This window comes from Leucopleurus acutus (assembly GCF_964270905.1).
Source record: "Leucopleurus acutus genome assembly, chromosome: 20".
NCBI classification, from domain to species: Eukaryota; Metazoa; Chordata; class Mammalia; order Artiodactyla; family Delphinidae; genus Leucopleurus; species Leucopleurus acutus.
In genome coordinates this window covers 46,984,714-47,002,021 of record NC_139162.1, presented here as the reverse complement: position 1 = coordinate 47,002,021, position 17,308 = coordinate 46,984,714, and the positions used below count along the sequence as shown (strand labels likewise).

Below are 17,308 nucleotides of genomic sequence, written 5' to 3'. Positions count from 1 at the left end.
CACGCGCGGGGCGGCCGGGCGGCCCCCATCCTCAGCATCGGGCTCCCGGTCGGCCCCAGCCCCTGCCCCCGCCCGCGCCGCTTCCCGGGGCCGCAGGCAGTGCCTGAGTGACGTGCACGCTGCCGCCGCGCCGCGGTGCCGCCTGGGAGTTGTAGTCTCCGGCAGCGCGACTTCCTGGTCGGTGCCCAGTCACCCAGCCTCCAGAGCCCGGCTGCGGGCCTCGGGCCGAAGTGAGGAGTGCGCGTGGGCGAAGGAATTCTCCCGGGGAGATAAGCCTGGCCTCAGGCCCTCCCTGGGACGTCGTGGGCCGGACGCCTGGAGGAGGAGAGGAGGAGAGGGCCGAGCGCTCGTCACAGGCCCTGCGGGGGCCGCGGCCCAAGGTGGGGTTGACGGTGACTGACGCTCTTCGCAAAGCGAAAAGTAGCAGCTGCGTGAGTGGTGGTTACTGTCCGGAGCCTCTAACGCAGGCCAGGACTAGGTCCCCGCAGTTGGACTGCCCCTCGGGGCCCCGACCCGAGGTGCACGCCGGGAAGTGTAGTCCGTTCGCGAACCGGCGCCGTGGGGCGGTCCCCCAACCGCGGGCAAGGGAGAGCTGCTTGGTGGCTCCAGGAAGCTGGGGGGGGGGGGGGGTCAGGCTGATGGTGAGGCCTCTGGGAGAAGACAGGGCTGGGAGGATGTTTGTAGAGTCCCTGGGTAAATCACAACCACATCTGCTTTCCCCTGGGTTCCTCTGCCTCTGCAGTCGGAACTCGAGAATCCCCGCCTTCCGTAATGGGAATTTCAATTTTGTGGGGCTTAACGGTCATCTTATGCTGAGTGCTTTGCATACATGGTAGCGTTAAATCCTCGCAAAGCCCCTAGTTTACAGATGACGCATAGAGAAATAAAGTCACTTGTCCAAGGTCACAACTATAAATGGCAAAGCAACAATCAAAGGCATATATTTCTCTCTCTCTTTTTCTTTTTTCTTTGGCCGCACCGAGCGGCAGATCTTAGTTCCCCAACCAGGGATGGAACCGGTGTCCCCTGCAGTGGAAACTCGGAGTCTTAACCACTCGACCGCCAGGAAAGCCCCTCAAAAGCATATTTTAAAATTAAAAACAACTACCACCACGACAATCATGATTTTTAAAAACACTGCCTTCCCATTTAAAGAGTGAGGAAACTGAGTCCTGCAGAGGTTCGATGACTTGCTCAAGATCTGTAAGCTTGTAAGCAGCAAAATTCTGCGTCTTTTCACTTAGCCTCTCCTTAGTGGTCTGGGGGTCTGGCGGGAGGAGAGAAGAGGGGAACTTTGATGGGCTCTGGTGCCCAAACTCCAGAGAACTGCCCCACAGTATCCTGGGAAATTGTTCCGCGCTCAGAGGGAAGTGGGTACCTGCTCTCCTGTGAGGGAAACTCTGGACCTCTCAAGAATGCTTGTTGGAAGAGAGGCCCCGCTTCATTCTGAGTACAGGCGTTTCTGCTATAACCTGATACATGCTTTCCTGAAAAACCTGTAGTTCTGCAAAACAGTGCACTAAAAGTGACAAGGCTTTATGGGAAAAATAGAATTAGGGACAGATAGCTCAAAACGTATGCAACTTAGTAATCAGAGTGCTACAAAACCAATAACGTTTACTTATTTATTTATTTTTTAATATTTGTTTAGTTGCACCCGGTCTTAGTTGCCACACGTGGGCTCCTTAGTTAAGGCATGCATGTGAGATCTAGTTCCCTGACCAGGAATGGAACCGAGGCCCCCAGCACTGGGAGCACAGAGTCTTATCCACAGCACCACCAGGGAAGTCCCAATAACAATTCTAATAGAAATACTAGCACAGTTAAATATACACGGGGTATTTGTGCTTAGCAATCAATACTTTAAGTGCCTTCTTTGCAGTCTTAAAGGCTGGGGCTTGTACTTCCTTCACAGAGATGCCGGCTGGAGATACTAACTTCTAATGGAGACCATTTTCTTCAAAATTAAAAATCTGATCCAAGGTGTAGTCTTCCTCATTAATCTGTTATTTTAATGTGGGAAAATATCGTTGCAGTTTCTTCATCTGCTTTCACAGCTTTGCCACATACCATACCATTGTAGCAAGCAATGGGTCTTTGAAATCACTAAACGATCCACGGTGGATCTAAAGGAAGACATTTCTATAGAGTTGCAGCTTTTCCCCTTAAGATCTTCTTTTATCACTAAGGCTTCCTCTTTGCCTGTGAGAAACCTTGCCCTTGATTGCTTCAAAATGTTAACTTCCTAGAGAAAATTGCATATTAACCAACATGGCTGTGGTATGCTGACATCCTTACTCTGTTTACCAATTGTTTATGGGGTGATTCAAGTCAAAGAAGGTGGGCAGCAGAACAGGTGGTCTCCAAGCAGATGCCTAGACTTAGGTGAGGAGAGGGACCCGGCTTGGTTCTAAACCTGGTAGGCTCTATAATGGAAATGGAGAGTGGAATAGCATTTGTCAAATCCATAAAAAAGTCCTTCGGATTTTGATTGGGATTATAATGAATAAATTATTAATTTGGGGAGGATATGACTTTGTAATATTGAGTCTTCTATTCTTGGACAGGTATAATTTTTTTCCTGGGATATCTTATATGGCTTTCTTTGGTTCACTCACTGGATTTTACTGTTTTTACTTATTTCCTTGTGGCCGGGATTTTGTTATTTTTTCCTAATCAGTTACTGCTGTTTTTAATGCTGAACTTGGATGTGGCTACCTTGTTGAGCTCACTCTTATTTGTTCTAGAATAGCTTGACAGATAATTCTCTATACTGTCCCAGTTAGGTGACCCTGGTGTCCAGGGAAAAAAAGACAGTTTAGTTTTTCCAATCTTTGTAACTCATTTCTTACCCCTCGCCCTTTGGCTGAGGGTCCCAATACAATGTTGAATGACAGTGGTGATAATGGACAAGGCTTGTCTTGTTCCAGACATTTTAAAGGAATGCCCCTAAGGTTTCATCATTAAGTATGTTGTTTTCAGTAGATTTCTAAATTTTATTCCTAATTTGCTGAGAAGTTTATTTTTTTTAAAAGCAGGCATTGACTTTTATCAAATGCTTTCTATGCATTTGTTGATATGATCAGATGACTTTTCCGCCTTAATCTGTTAATGATGAACCATCCTCTGTTTCACTATTGCTGGATTTGATTTAATAACATTTTCTTTAGGGTTGTTGTGCATTTGTTTTCATGAATGGAATTGACTGACTCATGGTTTTCTTTCTCGCGCTGTCCTTGCCCAGTTATGACATAAGGGAAATGCTAACTCTGTTCTACGATTTGGAGGAACCACCTACCTTTTCCTGCAGTCTGGAATAGTTTGTGATATATTGGAGTTATCTGTTTGTTGAACATGTGGTGGAATTTGACTGTAAGATCATCCATGCTTGGTGCCTTTTTGGTAGGTCTTTGGTTATAATTTCAACCTCTTCTGTGGATATTGGTTTATTCAGATTTCTTACTTTCTCCTGAGATAAATTTTTGTAATTTATATTTGCCTAGAACAATATTTTATCTAGGATTTCAGATTCATTCGTATAACTTTATGCATTTTATTTCTTATGAATCCTATGGATCTGAAGTTATATTTCTTTTGGCTTTCCTGATGCTTATTTGTTCCTTCTCTTATTTTTGTGGATCAAATTTGCCAAAAATTTAAATAGAAAAACATTTCTGTTTTTACATTTTTTGCTCAATATTGTTTTACTGGTGTTTGAAAAACTCCCAGGTTTTTGTTCTATTGATGATCTCTTCTACTTATTTGTTTTGAGGGGGGGTATTTTATTTCATTAATTTCTTCCTCAATTGTTGACTCATTTTTTTGCATTTTAGTATTTATTTTGTTGTTATGTATACCCAGGTTTTGATTTGTAGTGCTTTCATTGTCATTCAGTTCCAAAAAAAAGTGTAATTTCAATTCCCCTTAACCCCCAAATTATTTAGAAATGTGGTTTTTAATATCTAGGTATATGGATTTTTCCTTGATTATCTTTTGTAGTTGATTTCTAATTTTATTTAATGAATGTATTTCAAATGACATAAATTCTTAGGAATTTGTTGAGATTTCCTTTATGAACTAGTATGTGGCATTTTTTTGTTTTGTTTTGGAAGTGTCCTGTTTTTAAAGGATGTACATTCTAGTTGTTGGGATAAGAGGTATGACTATACAAGTTTATTAATGATCTAATTCTTAACTATTATATCCTTACCTTTTTTTTATCTTGTTTTTTTTTTTTTTTTTTTTTGCGGTCGCGGGCCTCTCACCGCTGCGGCCTCTCCCGTTGCGGAGCACAGGCTCCGGACACACAGGACCAGCGGCCATGGCTCACGGGCCCAGCTGCTCCGCGGCATGTGGGATCCTCCCGGACGGGGGAACGAACCCGCGTCCCCTGCATCGGCAGGCGGACTCTCAACCACTGCGCCACCAGGGAAGCCCCTTTTTTTCCTGTTTGATCTGTTGGCTTCTGGAAGGTGTAATAAAGTCTCCCATTATGAGTGAGGATATGTTCATTTCTCATTTTAGCTCTATCAGTTTTTACTTCATATATTTTGAAGTTATGTTGTCAGGTGCATAAGGGTTTATGATATTAATATGACACCAGTGAATTATTCCTTTTATCAATATGAAATATCCTTTGCTGTCCTTCGTAATGATTTTTGCTTTTAATGTGTCTTTTTTCGTAACATTTCCTTGGTACTTCTGTTCTCTTTCATTCATTCTTCTTTTCTTTTTTCTTTTTCTGTGGGTTGATTTTATCATACTGCTTCATTTCTGACACACTATAGCAATAGTTTGTGTAAAGCTATCCTCTTATGTTATTTTTTCTCCATATCCCCATTCCCACTTTTATTTCTTCCTCCACCTCAAAGACACACTTTCTGATTTATGTTTAATTTATGGTTCTTGGATATGTCTATATTTCTAAAACATGTATAGTGCTTTCTATATGTATGTGTTTTTAATTTACAAAAATTATACTAAGTACATTTCTATTTTTACATTTTTTTGCTCAATATTGTTTTAAGAGCAGTCCGTGTTGTTTGTGTATCTAGTTAATTGTGTCTGTTTGCTGCACAGCACTCCAATTTATTAGTTCACCATCCTTAATTATTCACCTACTAATGAAGAAGACCTACATTGCCTTGAATTCTTTGCTACTACAAACAATACTTCAATCAACAATCTTGTACTTATATCCTTTGGGACTTGTGTGAGAGTTTCTCTGGATTATATACCAAGATTGGGATTGCTGGATCATAGGATATACATACTGCATTATGCTAACCAAAGGTGCATGATAGTTCCAAATTCTGTATGTCTTTACTAATACTAGCTCCTCTCTGACCTTTTAATTTTGACCACTCTGATGAATTTAAAATATGTTGTAATTTTCTAACTGATTTTGAGGGAGGTTGAGCATCCCTTCAGACTTGTTAGCTAGCTAGATTTCCTTTTATGTTAATTGCCTATTCATATCTTTTGCCCCGCCCCACACGGCATGTGGGATCTTCCCCAACCAGGGATCGAACCTGTGCCTCCTGCATTGGGAGCATGGAGTCTTAACCCCTGGACTGTCAGGGAAGTCCCTCGGGTTTTTTTTTTTGGCGGTACGCGGGCCTCTCACCGTCGTGGCCTCTCCCGTTACGGAGCACAGGCTCCGGGCACGCGGGCTCAGCGGCCATGGCTCACGGACCCAGCCGCTCCACGGCACGTGGGATCCTCCCGGACCGCGGCACGAACCCGTGTCCCCTGCATCGGCAGGCGGACCCTCAAGCACTGCGCCACCAGGGAAGACCCGTCCCTCCATTTTTATATTGGGATTCCTACTCCTAAATATTTGCAGGATTTTATTGTATATTCTGGATATTAATCACATTTTTTTTTGAAGCTGAAAATGTCTTCTCCCGGTTTGTCACTTATTAGTTAACTTTTTCAATCATGTCTTTGGAAGAAATCTTTAATCTTAGTCTAGTCAAATTCATCTCATATAGTTTATATTTTCTTGGTTTAAACAACTTTATTCACTCCAAAGTCATAAAAATATTCTATATTTTTCTACTAGCTGTTCTGGGTTGAACTGTTTCTCTTAAAAACAGATATGTTGGGCTTCCCTGGTGGCGCAGTGGTGGAGAGTCCGCCTGCCGACGCAGGGGACACGGGTTCGTGCCCCGATCCGGGAAGATCCCGCATACCGCGGAGCGGCTGGGCCCGTGAGCCATGGCCGCTGAGCCTGTGCGTCCGGAGCCTGTGCTCCGCAACAGGAGGCCGCAACGGTGAGAGGCCCGCGTACCACACACACACACACAAAAAACGAAAAACAGATATGTTGAAATCCTAACCGCCCCCCGCCCCCATACTCCAGAATGTGCTCTCATTTGGAAGCAGAGTAGTTGCAGATGTAATTAGTTAAATTAAGATGAGGCCATACTGTCATAGGATGGGCCCCTAATCCGATATGACTGACGTCCTTATAAGAAGTCATTTGAAGACAAACACAGAGAGGGAGAATACCGTGTGATGAGGAAGGCTGAGATTGGAGTTATGCAGTGCAGCTGCAAGCTGAGGCTCTCCAAAGATTACCAGTAAACCACCAGAAGCTAAGAAGAGGCAAGGAAGGATTCCCCTACAGCTTCCGGAGGGGGCACGGCCCCGCTGACACCTTGATTTTGTACTGGTAGCCTCCAGAACTGTGAGACAATACGTCTCTGTCGTGTTAAGCCGCGCAGTTTGTGGTACCTTGTTCTGGCAGCCCTATGAAATGAATATACTAGCTTTATAGATTTATCTTTCATATTTAGGTCTCTAATCCATTTATTTGATCTTCATATTATGGTGAGAGGTAGGGAACCAACTTTTCTTTTCTCCTTATAAGGAACCAGTTTTCCCAATACCATCCTTTAACAATCCATCTTTTCCTTTTTGATTAGGATGCTTATTCTGAAATATCTCAAGGTTTTTTATGTACACGTGTCTCTTTCTTTCCTCTCTGTTCTGTTGCTTTGATCAGTTTGTCTGCTTATGTGCCATTCCACTTTTGTCTTTTTTTTTTTTACTCTGGCTTTTGGGTATATCTTATCTGATACAGAAAATTCCTCTTTTTTGGGATCAAACTCTGGGCCTTAGCAGTGAAAGTTCGGAGTCTTAACCACTGGACCGCCAGGGAATTCCCTAAACTTTTTTTCTTCATAAACATCTTGTGGATTGACAGGTGAATTCCTAGATTACTTGTAAACTTTTGTTACTATTCTGAATGGAATCTTATTTTTTGTTAGAGTTTCTGGTTGTTTACTATTATGTAGAGGAATGTTATTCATTTTTCCAGTTTGATATTTTATTTGGCCAATTTGCTGACTTACAGTTTTAATGGTTTTGAGTTTCTGTATGGAATACCAAATCACATCCAAATAATGACAATTTTGTCATTCTCCCTCCCATTCCATATATACATATTTATAATGTCTTATTGCAATGGTCAGGACCCCTAGGAGTGAACAGTAGTAGTGATTGTGTTCTTCCTGATCTTAAAGGGAATGAGCTTAAGGTTCCATCTTTTTTTTTAAAATTTATTTATTTTTGGCTGCGTTGGGTCTTTGTTGCTGTGCATGGGCTTCTCTCTAGTTGCGGTGAGTGGGGGCTACTCTTCCTTGCCGTGCACGGGCTTCTCATTGTGGTGGCTTCTCTTGTTGCGGAGCACGGGCTCTAGGCGCACGGACTTCAGTAGTTGTGGCATGCGGGCTCAACAGTTGTGGCACATGGGCTCAGTAGTCGTGGCTCGCGGACTCTAGAGCGCAGGCTCAGTAGTTGTGGCACATGGGCTTAGTTGCTCCGCGGCATGTGGGATCTTCCCGGACCAGGGCTCGAACCTGTGTCCCCTGCATTGGCAGGCGGATTCTTAACCATTGCGCCACCAGGGAAGCCCAAGATTCTGTCTTAATTGTGTGGTGTGTGGTAGATTTTTAGTAGATAGTCCTTCTCAAATTATGGAAGTTCCTTTCTATCCCTAGTTTTCTGAGAGCTTTTATCATAAATAGATGTTGAAGTTTATTAAATGTTTTTTTCAATCCATGGAGGTGACCATATGACTTTCCTCCTTTATTCCATAATGTAGTGCATTACATTGTTAACTTTCTGATGTTTATTAAAACCTACTCAATTATGTTTTATTTTTCATACATTATTGTATTTGCTTATCTAATATTTTATTTAGGAATTGTATTTACACTTAGAAAGTAAAATGGGCCTCTAATATTCTTTTCCTAAATTGTCCCTATTCACGTTAGGAATCAAGGATATACCAGCTTTGTAAAATGAATTTCTCTTCTTCTCCCTGTAATAATTTGTATACAGCAGGTATTACTTGTTCCTTGAAAGCTTGGTAGAATTCCCCTGTTAAACCTTCTGGGACTTCTTTTAACTAAAATTTCAGGTTCTTTAATTGTTGTTGGTCTTTTTAAAGTTTACTGTTTCTTGTTTCAGTATTGGCATTTTCTATTCTTGTGGAAATTTGTCCATTTTGTCAGTTTTCAAGTGTATTGGTTTATGTCGTTCAAAAATTTACTTTATCATTTACGAATATATCTATAGTTTCCCCCCTTTTTAGTTATGCATTTTGTTTTTTATTTGTATGTTTCTTTTTTTCTATCAGTCTTGCCTGAAGCATTTCTATCTTATTAGAATTTCAAGTTGCCAAGTTTCGGTTTTTGTTGATCTTCTCTATTTTTCTACTTTGTCAATTTCTGCCTTTAAATTTTTTTCTTCTTGTTTTTTTTTTTTTTGGATTTTTCTCTGTTGTTTCATATTTAAGTTCCTAAAATGAGGCTTCCTTCATTTGTTTTCAATCTTTTGGTAAGAAATATTCAAAGCAATAGATTACCGTTGAATCATTGCTTTGGTAGTGCTTTTGTTGCCATTCAGTTATAAGGATTTATTTCTTTTATGTTTTATTTTTTAACTCAATAGTTATTCGTATTATATTATTTAAGTTTCCAGGCTTCTGTATTTTTGTTTTTTAGAGTCATCTACACTGATATGGATAACTATGGTATAATGAAGAGAGTCCAGAATGCAGTGCCTCAGAAGACATTTATTTCACAAAACATCCCAGAGTAGGTAGGTGGCCTCACCCCAAGAGGTCATCAGGTCCCACCTTTCTTATTGCCCTGCTTTGCGCATCATCCTGACTCATACGGCTGAAGCCATCTTAGGGTCACCAAATCTGTGTTCCGCTCTGTGAGAAGACAGAATGAAGAAGTATGGAACAATTAGCTTCATTTTAAGCACATGACACAGAAGTTGCCCACCTTACTTCTGCTTATATCCCACTGGCCAAAAATTAGTCATATGGCTACAGGAGACAGAGTACTAAAAACAGAAAGTGAACCAGTTACGTTAGCAGAGAGAATTTAATAAAAGGAATTGGTTGAGTTAGTGAAATAGATGTTGAGATGACAAAATGGGGATGTTGTATTAATCAGAGATAATAGATGCAGAAATTAGCTTTCACCCCCTAGGACTGGGGCAACAAAGGGAATAGGTTTCTAGTTGTTTACTATTATGTAAACATAATAGAGTTATTAAAATCATGGTAGGGTTATTAGAATCTAGAAGTTTGAAGGAATACTCCAGTAGAGCTGGAACCCAGGCCTCTGACAAGGGGACAGCTGGTCTTTGTATGTCAGAGAGAGAAAAATGAGACTGAGAGTTTGGAAAAGACAGGAGTCAGCTGCTGCCATCAGGGGGAAGAACCACTGCTGGGGTGATGCTAACAGGAAAGGGAAGCAAAACAGGAAGAAGCACGTACTTTCTCCTTCCAGCCTTTTGTCTTTCTTTCTTGTGCTTCCTCTGAAAAGAACCAAGTAGGGAGCTGGCGGCCTCAGAGCCGCAAAGCAGAGTGCAAAAGGGTGGGTTTGGGTGGGTTTTGACCACTCAGCATCCATACATATCTTTCTACACATATTTGAACTTCCATTTAAGAACCATAAAACATCATGTTTCACCTAATCTTGAACAAAGATGCTCTCATCTGCTCTCCAAACAGGGGAGATACAGAATTCCTCCAGTCATATTATCCATTCCTGTTTTGCTTTCTTCTGTTATTCTCCTTATGGCATTCATTTGGATTGAGTCTCCTCCCAACATTTCCATTTTCCCCTCTATGCTAGTTGCAAGTTTTACACTTACTTGCTGTTCTTTTAGTGTTTACTCTAAAAATATCTTCATGTGTATTCAACAAACTCCTCTCCATTTATAAGTTTTTCAAGATGTTAGTTCTTTTTTAAACACCTAAATTTGACATTGTTACTCTACTTTTGATAGAGTTTTGATATGTTTACCTTTTTTTTGTTTATTTTTCCTTTTCTTATCATTCCTTCTTGTATTTCAGACCTTCATTCTAGGATTAGTTTTATTCTTCCTGAAGCATATCTCTTAGAAGTTCTTTTGAAGAGGGTGTCTTGGGAATCAGTTCCTAGTTTTTGGTTTGTCTAAACAATAATTTTATTTTTGTTCTTGAAAGACATTCTGCTGGACAAACAATTCTAGTGTGACAGTTATTTTATTTTGGCACTCTGAGGGTCTCATTCCACTATCTTCTGGCTTCCATTATTGCTGTTGAAAAATAAAAAGTAATGCTTTGGCTTTGTCTAATGATTTTCTCTTTAGTGTGCTAAAGTTTACTATATATCTAGCTTGGATGTTTTAAAATATGTTCTTCCTGGGATTCATTGGGTTTCCTGAATTTGAGGAAGAATCTTTCATCAATTCTGAAAAATTCCCAGATATGATCTCTTCATATATGCTTCTCTCCGTTCTGTTATCTTTTTTGTTCTTAAACCATGAATTAGGGACTTCCCTGGTGGCACCGTTGTTAAGACTCTGTGCTCCCAATGCAGGGGGCCTGGATTCGATCCCTGGTCAGGGAACTAGATCCCACATGCGTGCCGCAACTAAGAGTTTGCATGCCACAACTAAGGAGCCAGCGAGCTGCAACTTAGGAGCTGGCGAGCCGCAACTAAGACCCAGCGCAACCAAATAAATAAATAAACATTTAAAACAATGAATTAGATGTACATTGGACCTTCCCACTCTGTCCCATATTTCTTAACCCATTGTTTATAATGTCCGTCTTTTTTCTCCCTGGGCTGTGCTCTGTGTAATTTCTTTCTTTTTTTTAAATTAATTAATTAATTAATTTTTGGCTGCATTGGGTCTTCGTTGCTGCATGAGGGCTTTCTCTAGTTGTGGCAAGCAGGGGCTACTCTTCGTTGTGGTGCGCAGGCTTCTCATCGCGGTGGCTTTTCTTGTTGCGGAGCATGGGCTCTAGGTGCGTGGGCTTCAGTACCTGTGGCACGCGGGCTTAGTATTTGTGGCGCATGGGCTTAGTTGCTCCGCAGCATGTGGGATCTTCCCGGACCAGGGCTTGAACCCATGTCCCCTACATTGGCAGGCGGATTCTTAACCACTGTGCCACCAGGGAAGTCCCTGTATAATTTCTTCAAGTACATATGTGTTCTAGTTTCTTCTCCTTTCAGCTGTGATATAATCTATTTAATATATCCACTGGGTTTTAAATTTTTCATATATGTAATTTCTAGTTTTTCTTGTTCAAATCTTCCTTGCCAATCTTGATACTCTGTTCTTCCTTCAGTATTTTTTAAACGCCATCTTCAATCTCTTTAAACATTTATTTATTTTATATTCAGTACCTTATAATTTCAATATTTATACCAACTCTGAGTATGGTTCTGAGGTTTATTGCTTCTGCTTGTGTGGTTTGTGGAACTCATGTTCCTTGGGATTTTATCTGTGGAAATTCTTTAAAGCCTGGGTTTAAAATGCATTTCCCTGGATAGAGTTAGTGTTTGCTTATGCCGTGTACCCATGGGAATAGCCAACTTGGGACCACTCTAAAATTTTGTCTGGAGGTCTTTCAGGTTACACAGATAGTACAAATTTAGGCTTTAAACCCACGGGAATATGGACTTACTGTTAGGAATTCTCAGGGGAAATCTTTTTCTCTTGATTTACTCATCATAAAGGCGGAGACAAACATATATTCCCACCATCTTTTTCAGATGGAGAGCTTTTTAAAAAAGTACCAACTGAAGGTTTGCCCTCAGGTTCTAGAATTTTTTATATAGGTCTCTGATCTTTCCTCTCACTCTGCTTAAGTCCCAGGACTTTTCTCCTGTGAAAATGGTTCATTAACACCCAGGCTTTATGCAGTTAACCCCAGGAAAAGTGCTGAGTCTAGAGCTCTCTTTACTTCTCTGGATTCATGCTTCTTGGTTTTGGTCTGCAAGGATATACTTACGGCACACTGTCTCTCCTTCAAGAATGGCCCAACCAAGAGGAAGTGTCTGGGCCCCCAGGCCTCACCTGCTCTCATTGAATCAGAGAGCTAGTTTACATACAATTAACTGTACCTATTCATTTTTAAATTAATTATATCCTGTCCCTAGCTTTCATGGACAGCAAATTCAATTACTCATTAATCTGGTAGTTCTCTTATTCAGAGAACACTGAAGAACTGTTAATATCCTAAAACTAAGGAATGTTTCTTACGGGCTGAATTGTGTCTCCCCCCACCCCACCCCCAAACTCATATGTTGAAGGCCTCATCCTCAGTACCTCAAAATGACTGTATTTGGAGATAGGGCCTCTAAAGAGGTTAAGTGGACAACAAAAAAATGGTAATTATGTGAGGTGATAGAGGTGCTAACGAACCTAATTGTGGTAATCATTTCGTACTATATGCATGTATCGAATCGTTCCATCATATACCTTAAACTTATACAATTGTTACATGTCAATTATATGTCAATAAAGCTAGGAAAAATAAAAATAGATGCAATGTGGCATCCTGCTTGGGATCCCGGAAAGGAAAAAGAACATTGGTGGAAAAACTAGGGAAATCCAGATAAAGTCTGAAGTTTCACTTAAAAAACATAAAAATAAAGTAGGATAAGTGCCATTAAAAATTTCCAAAATACAGCAAGAGGGAAGAGATATGGAACATATGTATAACTGATTCACTTTGTTATAAAGCAGAAACTAACACACCATTGTAAAGCAATTATACCCCAATAAAGATGTTAAAAAAAATTTCCAAAATACAATGAGAGGACACACCAGGAGCAACTAATCAGGACACAAAGATTTCAAAGCAGAGTAAAAATCTGGATGTACCCAAGGTACGTGCCTCTAGAAACAGGCAATTATTCTAAAGGTTAACTGACTTGTTTTATGGTTGCTGTTGTTATTATTATTATCATTTATCATTTTTGTCTGTCCGTTGCTATACACACACACACACACACACACACACACACACACACACGGACACTAAGCTTCATGATAAAGAGGTCAAATCTATATTAGTCACTTCCTTACCCCCAGTATCTAGAACAATGCCTGGCATATGATAAAACAATGCCTGCCTCGAAAAATATATATGGTGAGTGAATGAATGAGCCATAGAATTGGAAATACCATAATTTAGTCAGTCATTTCCCTGTTAGCAGACGTTCAGATGGTCTCCAATTCAGATTGGTTTTGTTGTGATTGCCTTCTAGTGCTGTTATATACAACATATCTTTAGCTACTGAAGCATATCCTTAGCTACTAATCCCTTCGTTCCTGTAGTATGGATTCCTCAAGATAACACTTCTGTCACAGCTTTATGCCCCCTTTTTTAAAACTTTTAACAGGAAATGCCTTTCCTGAAAGGTTGTGATGATTTACTGTCACGTCAGCAGTGTATAAAACTTTATTTCTTTCCCCACTCTAGATAATGTCAGTTGTTTTAATATTTTCCAATTTGTTGAATGAATAATTGTATTTCATTTCAAATTAAAATTAAAACTCTTAAAACACTGAAAAAAAAAGAGGTTAAGTGGAAACGAGGCCATTAGGGTGGGTCCTAATCTAATCGTGACTGGTGTCCTTATAAGAAGAAAATTGAACACACAAAGAGACACCAGAGGGAGTTCCCTGGTGGTCCAGTGGCTAAGACTCTGTGCTTCCAATGCAGGGGGCCTGGGTTCGATCCCTGGTCAGGGAGCTAGATCCCATATGTTGCAACTAAGAGTTTGCGTGCCACAACTAAAGACCCTAAATGCCACAACTAAAGATTCTGCATGCAGCAACTAAAAGATCCCACGTGCCCCAACTAAGATCAGGCGCAGCCAAATAAATAAATAAAATATTTAACGAAATAAAACAAAAAACCCCGAAGAGACACCAGGGATGTGTGTGCACAGGGGAAAGAAGGCAGTCATCTGCAAGCCAAGGAGAGAGACCTCAGAAGAAGCCAAATCTGCCCACACCTTGATCTTGGGCATCTAGTCTCCAGAACTGTGAGAAATAAATTTCTGTTGTTGTTTAAGCCACCCAATCTGTGGTACTTTGTTATGGCAGCCCCAGCAGACTAATACTGTCTCCGATGCTATAATTTCAGACACCATCTTAGTAGCACAGAAGGAGGAACTATGATTTGACACTGGGGCCTTTCCAAAGCTGTTCCCATCACACCCATTGCACAGCCTGGTTTGGCAGACAGACTCAACAAGCCCAGGCCTAGGATGTGTCTCACTCATGTATCATGTTTCTTTTTTCAGGGTCCTTCTGCTCAGGAATGAATCTGAGGCCAGGCAACATCTTGGTGATGCTCCAGCCTTTCCAGCTGACTTGGTGTAGAGGACCTGTGGGATGTGCTGAGGAGGACTGAGGGAGAGGTGAGGACAGCAGGAGTTAGAGAGGGGGAAGGGGGGCAGAAGCACTCTCTCAGGCCCGAAACCAGATTCTCTGAATAGGTGCGGGTGAGGAAGGCATTTTATGACGTCTAGAAACACAGGGGGAAATGCAGGAAGGGAATGATGTCCAGTGGGTTTAGGACTAAGTGATTCAGCGGTGGCGCAAGCATCCCAGCCCTCTTTTGCCTCTCTTGATTAACTCGGGGGGCTCATTCAATCATAAATAATTGCATCTATTCACCTGTATTAATTCCCTCCCCCAGCCTTCATGTATGACAAATTCATTCTCTCACTGGAAAAATATTTCCGGAGCACAATCAATGTATTGGGCATATAGCAGCTGAGCAGGCAGTCTCTGCCTTCACACAGCTCTAAATCTGGGAGAGCAAGCTCTCACAAGAGTGAATGTTTCACAAAATGGTTTAAAGACTTAAACATAAGACATGACACCATAAAACTCCCAGAAGAGAGCATAGGCAAAACATTCTCTGACATAAATGTAATGTCCATCAGCAGATGAATGGATAAAGAAGATGTGGTACATATATACAACGGAATATTACTCAGCCATAAAAAAGAATGGAATAATGGCATTTGCAGCATCCTGGATGCAACGCAACTAGAGATCATCATACTCAGTGAAGTATGTCAGAAAGAGAAAGACAAATACCATATGATATCACTTGTACGTGGAATCTAAAATGTGGCACAAATGAACCTATCTATTGATCCAGAACAGAAGCAGACTCATAGACAACAGACTTGTGGTTGCCAAGGGGGATGGGAGGAGGGAGAGGGACGGACTGGGAGTTTGGGGTTGGCAGGTGCACACTATTACCTTTAGAATGGTTAAACAACAAGGTCCTACTGTATAGCACAGGGAACTCGATTCACTATCCTGTGATAAACCATAATGGAAAAGAATACAAAAAAGAATGTATATAAGTGTATAAATGAGTCACTTTGCCGTACAGCAGTTATTGGCCCACATTGTAAATCAACTATACTGCAATAAGAAAAAGTTGAAGAAAAAAACATTAAATACATCTACAATATCATTAAAAAAAAAAGAGTGAGTGTTTCAGAAGGGGCAGTAGGGGTGCTGCAGGAGCACAGGCACAGAAAGAACCAACTAGACCTGAAGGCCTCAGTGAGGAAGCTGAGACCTGAAAGATGAGGAGGGGTGGGAAGGGAGAGAGTTTCAGATTCAAGAGAACTGGGTTGTGAAAGCCCTAAAGTAATTAAAGTATCAGTTCCTGACACTGAGGAAGCCCCACGTGGCGGGACCGTGGAGTGACGGGGATGGTGGCCCAGGCTGAGGCAGCAAGCAGAAGCCTGCTGGGAAGAGGGATCTGGGAATGGGAAAGGATAAGGATTTTAGACTCTCCCTGAAGGACAATGGTCTGGTCTCTGTGTGGGGTTCCGGTGGGGGACCTGATCTGACCGTGGAGTCCTGGTGGGGCCCTTGTCTGTCCATGGGGTCCTGGTGAGGCCCTGGTCTGTCCGTGGGGTCCCAGTGGGGGCCCTGGAAGGGCCCACAGAAGGATTAAGCAGGGAAGTGACTACTAGATCATGAATGGATTGTAGAGCAAGATTTGGAAGGTTGCTGTTGTAGTAGTACAGGAGAGAGATGGTGATGGCTTGGAGGAGGGTAGCTTCTGTGGGGACCGAGAGAAGTGACAGATTTTGAATCTCTGGTACATGGTAAAGGATCTGATATGGAGTGAGGGAGCAGGTGGAGGTAAGTGTGACTCTCAGATTTCTAGGGAGACAGAAGAGCCAGGAGAGAAGAGAGAGGAGAGAAGAGGTCTAGCTGTTACTCTAGGAGGTCTGTTAAGGGGAAGAAGGATCTTTTTTTTTGAGTATGGAGAAGGAATAATAATATCTGGACACAGCTTTGGGACGCCAAGGAATGGCAGGGTGTATTACTGTCCACAGTGTTTGCTGTCTCTCCTGAAATATCCCCACTTGATATCAAGCTTGGCCATATGACTCGCTTTAGCCAATGAAATGTGAACACCGTGATGTACATCTCTTCCAAGCTGAAGCTTCAGGAGCCAGCTCACGGCTGTCCATGTCTCTTTTCCCTCTGCCAGGAGGGTGGCAGTGTTTCAGAGGCTGCCCCATCAGCCCAGGTTAACGAAGGAAGAAGTGGAGCAGAGCCCAGCCCACCCATGTTGGACATGGCACAAGAGTGAGTCTCTACGTTTATGTGAGTCACTGGGATTTGGGTTCATTTGTTTCCACAGCATATCCTGATTACTTCTCTCCTCCTCCAGACCTTGAGGTGTTTGGCAAGCGGGGGGGATGAAGAGCCTTCAGTTAGGATTGTGGGATTATCTTTGGAGAATGGTCCTGTTTTAGTTAAGGTAAGAGTTGGAGGGAACATTGAGGGAAAGGTTTACAGGGGTTGCAGTGGAAGAGTTTGGGAAGGATGGAGTGAGGCAGGAGCCGGTAGAGCAAAAGACAACACAGAGAATGATGGAGATGAGAGAAGCTGAGATGACGAGATGAGCTTGTGTTTGGGGGGATTACCAAGGGAAACAAAAGAGAGG

The 17,308-nt window shown here is 41.8% G+C and overlaps 1 long non-coding RNA gene across 1 annotated transcript; it reads left to right on the top strand.

The window, feature by feature from the left end:
- The first annotated feature begins 192 nt into the window (after positions 1-192).
- On the top strand, positions 193-16,979 carry LOC309977252. Its single transcript, XR_014327038.1, has 3 exons — positions 193-380; positions 14,619-14,735; positions 16,850-16,979. It is a non-coding gene; the product is annotated as an uncharacterized lncRNA (long non-coding RNA).
- Positions 16,980-17,308: the final 329 nt, after the last annotated feature.